Below are 6,000 nucleotides of genomic sequence, written 5' to 3'. Positions count from 1 at the left end.
CAATGACTAGATGGTCATATGAGCTGAACTATTGTGGCGGCAATGACTAGACGGTCAGATATGCAGAAATCTTGTGGTGGCAATGACTAGATGGTCAGATGTGCTGAAATATTGTGGCGGCAATGACTAGATGGTAAGATGAGCAGAACTATTGTGGCGGCAATGACTAGACGGTCAGATGTGCAGAACTATAGTGGCGGCAATGACTAGACGATCAGATGTGCAGAACTATTGTGGCGGCAATGACTAGACGGTCAGATGTGCTGAAATATTGTGGCGGCAATGACTAGATGGTAAGATGAGCAGAACTATTGTGGCGGCAATGACTAGACGGTCAGATGTGCAGAACTATAGTGGCGGCAATGACTAGACGGTCAGATGTGCAGAACTATAGTGGCGGCAATGACTAGACGGTCAGATGTGCAGAACTATAGTGGCGGCAATGACTAGACGGTCAGATGTGCAGAACTATAGTGGCGGCAATGACTAGACGGTCAGATGTGCAGAACTATAGTGGCGGCAATGACTAGACGGTCAGATGTGCAGAACTATAGTGGCGGCAATGACTAGACGGTCAGATGTGCAGAACTATAGTGGCGGCAATGACTAGACGGTCAGATGTGCAGAACTATAGTGGCGGCAATGACTAGATGGTAAGATGAGCAGAACTATTGTGGCGGCAATGACTAGACGGTCAGATGAGCAGAACTATTGTGGCGGCAATGACTAGACGGTCAGATGTGCAGAACTATAGTGGCGGCAATGACTAGACGATCAGATGTGCTGAAATATTGTGGCGGCAAAGACTAGATGGTAAGATGAGCAGAACTATTGTGGCGGCAATGACTAGACGGTCAGATGTGCAGAACTATAGTGGCGGCAATGACTAGACGATCAGATGTGCTGAAATATTGTGGCGGCAATGACTAGACGGTCAGATATGCAGAAATATTGTGGCGGCAATGACTAGACGGTCAGATATGCAGAAATATTGTGGCGGCAATGACTAGACGGTCAGATATGCAGAAATATTGTGGCGGCAATGACTAGATGGTCAGCTATTGTGGCGGCAATGACTAGACGGTCAGATGTGCAGAACTATAGTGGCGGCAATGACTAGACGATCAGATGTGCAGAACTATTGTGGCGGCAATGACTAGACGATCAGATGTGCAGAACTATTGTGGCGGCAATGACTAGACGGTCATATATGCAGAAATATTGTGGCGGCAATGACTAGATGGTCAGCTATTGTGGCGGCAATGACTAGACGGTCAGATGTGCAGAACTATAGTGGCGGCAATGACTAGACGATCAGATGTGCAGAACTATTGTGGCGGCAATGACTAGACGATCAGATGTGCAGAACTATTGTGGCGGCAATGACTAGACGATCAGATGTGCAAAACTATTGTGGCGGCAATGACTAGATGGTCAGATGAGCAGAACTATTGTGGCGGCAATGACTAGATGGTCAGATGAGCAGAACTATTGTGGCGGCAATGACTAGATGGTCAGATGAGCAGAACTATTGTGGCGGCAATGACTAGACGATCAGCTGTGCAGAACTATTGTGGCGGCAATGACTAGACGGTCAGATGTGCAGAACTATAGTGGCGGCAATGACTAGACGATCAGATGTGCAGAACTATAGTGGCGGCAATGACTAGATGGTAAGATGTGCAGAACTATAGTGGCGGCAATGACTAGACGGTCAGATATGCAGAACTATTGTGGCGGCAATGACTAGATGGTCAGATGTGCAGAACTATAGTGGCGGCAATGACTAGATGGTAAGATGTGCAGAACTATAGTGGCGGCAATGACTAGACGGTCAGATATGCAGAACTATTGTGGCGGCAATGACTAGATGGTCAGATGTGCAGAACTATAGTGGCGGCAATGACTAGATGGTAAGATGTGCAGAACTATAGTGGCGGCAATGACTAGACGGTCAGATATGCAGAACTATTGTGGCGGCAATGACTAGATGGTCAGATGAGCAGAACTATAGTGGCGGCAATGACTAGATGGTAAGATGTGCAGAACTATAGTGGCGGCAATGACTAGATGGTCAGATGAGCAGAACTATTGTGGCGGCAATGACTAGATGGTCAGATGAGCAGAACTATAGTGGCGGCAATGACTAGACGGTCAGATATGCAGAACTATAGTGGCGGCAATGACTAGACGGTCAGATATGCAGAACTATTGTGGCGGCAATGACTAGACGGTCAGATATGCAGAACTATAGTGGCGGCAATGACTAGACGGTCAGATAGCAGAACTATAGTCGCGGCAATGACTAGACGGTCAGATATGCAGAACTATTGTGGCGGCAATGACTAGATGGTCAGATGAGCAGAACTATAGTGGCGGCAATGACTAGACGGTCAGATAGCAGAACTATAGTCGCGGCAATGACTAGACGGTCAGATATGCAGAACTATTGTGGCGGCAATGACTAGATGGTCAGATGAGCAGAACTATTGTGGCGGCAATGACTAGATGGTCAGATGAGCAGAACTATAGTGGCGGCAATGACTAGACGGTCAGATATGCAGAACTATAGTGGCGGCAATGACTAGACGGTCAGATATGCAGAACTATTGTGGCGGCAATGACTAGATGGTCAGATGAGCAGAACTATTGTGGCGGCAATGACTAGACGGTCAGATATGCAGAACTATAGTGGCGGCAATGACTAGACGGTCAGATATGCAGAACTATTGTGGCGGCAATGACTAGACGATCAGATGAGCAGAACTATTGTGGCGGCAATGACTAGACGATCAGATGAGCAGAACTATTGTGGCGGCAATGACTAGACGGTCAGATATGCAGAACTATTGTGGCGGCAATGACTAGACGGTCAGATATGCAGAACTATAGTGGCGGCAATGACTAGATGGTCAGATGAGCAGAACTATTGTTGCGGCGATGACTAGATGGTCAGATGAGCAGAACTATTGTGGCGGCAATGACTAGACGGTCAGATATGCAGAACTATAGTGGCGGCAATGACTAGACGATCAGATGAGCAGAACTATTGTGGCGGCAATGACTAGACGATCAGATGAGCAGAACTATTGTGGCGGCAATGACTAGACGATCAGATGAGCAGAACTATTGTGGCGGCAATGACTAGACGGTCAGATATGCAGAACTATAGTGGCGGCAATGACTAGATGGTCAGATGAGCAGAACTATTGTGGCGGCAATGACTAGATGGTCAGATGAGCAGAACTATTGTGGCGGCAATGACTAGACGGTCAGATGTGCAGAACTATAGTGGCGGCAATGACTAGACGATCAGATGTGCAGAACTATTGTGGCGGCAATGACTAGACGGTCAGATGTGCAGAACTATAGTGGCGGCAATGACTAGACGATCAGATGTGCAGAACTATTGTGGCGGCAATGACTAGACGGTCAGATGTGCAGAACTATAGTGGCGGCAATGACTAGACGATCAGATGTGCAGAACTATTGTGGCGGCAATGACTAGACGGTCAGATGTGCAGAACTATAGTGGCGGCAATGACTAGACGATCAGATATGCAGAACTATAGTGGCGGCAATGACTAGATGGTCAGATGAGCAGAACTATAGTGGCGGCAATGACTAGACGATCAGATGTGCAGAACTATAGTGGCGGCAATGACTAGACGATCAGATGTGCAGAACTATAGTGGCGGCAATGACTAGACGGTCAGATGTGCAGAACTATAGTGGCGGCAATGACTAGACGGTCAGATATGCAGAACTATAGTGGCGGCAATGACTAGACGGTCAGATGTGCAGAACTATAGTGGCGGCAATGACTAGACGATCAGATGTGCAGAACTATAGTGGCGGCAATGACTAGACGATCAGATGTGCAGAACTATAGTGGCGGCAATGACTAGACGGTCAGATGTGCAGAACTATAGTGGCGGCAATGACTAGACGGTCAGATGTGCAGAACTATAGTGGCGGCAATGACTAGACGGTCAGATGTGCAGAACTATAGTGGCGGCAATGACTAGACGGTCAGATGTGCAGAACTATAGTGGCGGCAATGACTAGACGGTCAGATGTGCAGAACTATAGTGGCGGCAATGACTAGACGGTCAGATGTGCAGAACTATAGTGGCGGCAATGACTAGACGGTCAGATATGCAGAACTATAGTGGCGGCAATGACTAGACGGTCAGATGTGCAGAACTATAGTGGCGGCAATGACTAGACGATCAGATGTGCAGAACTATAGTGGCGGCAATGACTAGACGATCAGATGTGCAGAACTATAGTGGCGGCAATGACTAGACGGTCAGATGTGCAGAACTATAGTGGCGGCAATGACTAGACGATCAGATGTGCAGAACTATAGTGGCGGCAATGACTAGACGGTCAGATGTGCAGAACTATAGTGGCGGCAATGACTAGACGATCAGATATGCAGAACTATAGTGGCGGCAATGACTAGATGGTCAGATGAGCAGAACTATTGTGGCGGCAATGACTAGACGGTCAGATGTGCAGAACTATAGTGGCGGCAATGACTAGACGATCAGATGTGCAGAACTATTGTGGCGGCAATGACTAGATGGTCAGATGAGCAGAACTATTGTGGCGGCAATGACTAGACGGTCAGATGTGCAGAACTATTGTGGCGGCAATGACTAGACGGTCAGATGTGCAGAACTATTGTGGCGGCAATGACTAGACGGTCAGATGAGCAGAACTATTGTGGCGGCAATGACTAGATGGTCAGATGAGCAGAACTATTGTGGCGGCAATGACTAGACGGTCAGATGTGCAGAACTATAGTGGCGGCAATGACTAGACGATCAGATGTGCAGAACTATTGTGGCGGCAATGACTAGACGATCAGATGTGCAGAACTATTGTGGCGGCAATGACTAGATGGTCAGATGAGCAGAACTATAGTGGCGGCAATGACTAGACGATCAGATGTGCAGAACTATTGTGGCGGCAATGACTAGACGATCAGATGTGCAGAACTATTGTGGCGGCAATGACTAGACGATCAGATGTGCAGAACTATTGTGGCGGCAATGACTAGACGGTCAGATGTGCAGAACTATTGTGGCGGCAATGACTAGACGGTCAGATGAGCAGAACTATTGTGGCGGCAATGACTAGATGGTCAGATGAGCAGAACTATTGTGGCGGCAATGACTAGACGGTCAGATGTGCAGAACTATAGTGGCGGCAATGACTAGACGATCAGATGTGCAGAACTATAGTGGCGGCAATGACTAGATGGTAAGATGTGCAGAACTATTGTGGCGGCAATGACTATATGGTCAGATGAGCAGAACTATTGTGGCGGCAATGACTAGACGGTCATATATGCAGAACTATAGTGGCGGCAATGACTAGATGGTAAGATGTGCAGAACTATTGTGGCGGCAATGACTAGATGGTAAGATGTGCAGAACTATAGTGGCGGCAATGACTAGATGGTAAGATGTGCAGAACTATTGTGGCGGCAATGACTAGATGGTAAGATGTGCAGAACTATTGTGGCGGCAATGACTATATGGTCAGATGAGCAGAACTATAGTGGCGGCAATGACTAGATGGTAAGATGTGCAGAACTATTGTGGCGGCAATGACTATATGGTCAGATGTGCAGAACTATAGTGGCGGCAATGACTATATGGTCAGATGAGCAGAACTATTGTGGCGGCAATGACTATATGGTCAGATGAGCAGAACTATAGTGGCGGCAATGACTAGATGGTAAGATGTGCAGAACTATTGTGGCGGCAATGACTATATGATCAGATGTGCAGAACTATAGTGGCGGCAATGACTAGATGGTAAGATGTGCAGAACTATTGTGGCGGCAATGACTAGATGGTAAGATGTGCAGAACTATAGTGGCGGCAATGACTAGATGGTAAGATGTGCAGAACTATTGTGGCGGCAATGACTATATGGTCAGATGAGCAGAACTATAGTGGCGGCAATGACTAGACGGTCAGATGT

This window comes from Macrosteles quadrilineatus, unplaced genomic scaffold (genome assembly GCF_028750875.1).
Source record: "Macrosteles quadrilineatus isolate MER2022 unplaced genomic scaffold, UCM_ALF_1.0 Scaffold_1__1_contigs__length_201487025, whole genome shotgun sequence".
In the NCBI taxonomy this organism is placed as follows: Eukaryota; Metazoa; Arthropoda; class Insecta; order Hemiptera; family Cicadellidae; genus Macrosteles; species Macrosteles quadrilineatus.
Note: the sequence above shows the minus strand (reverse complement) of the source record.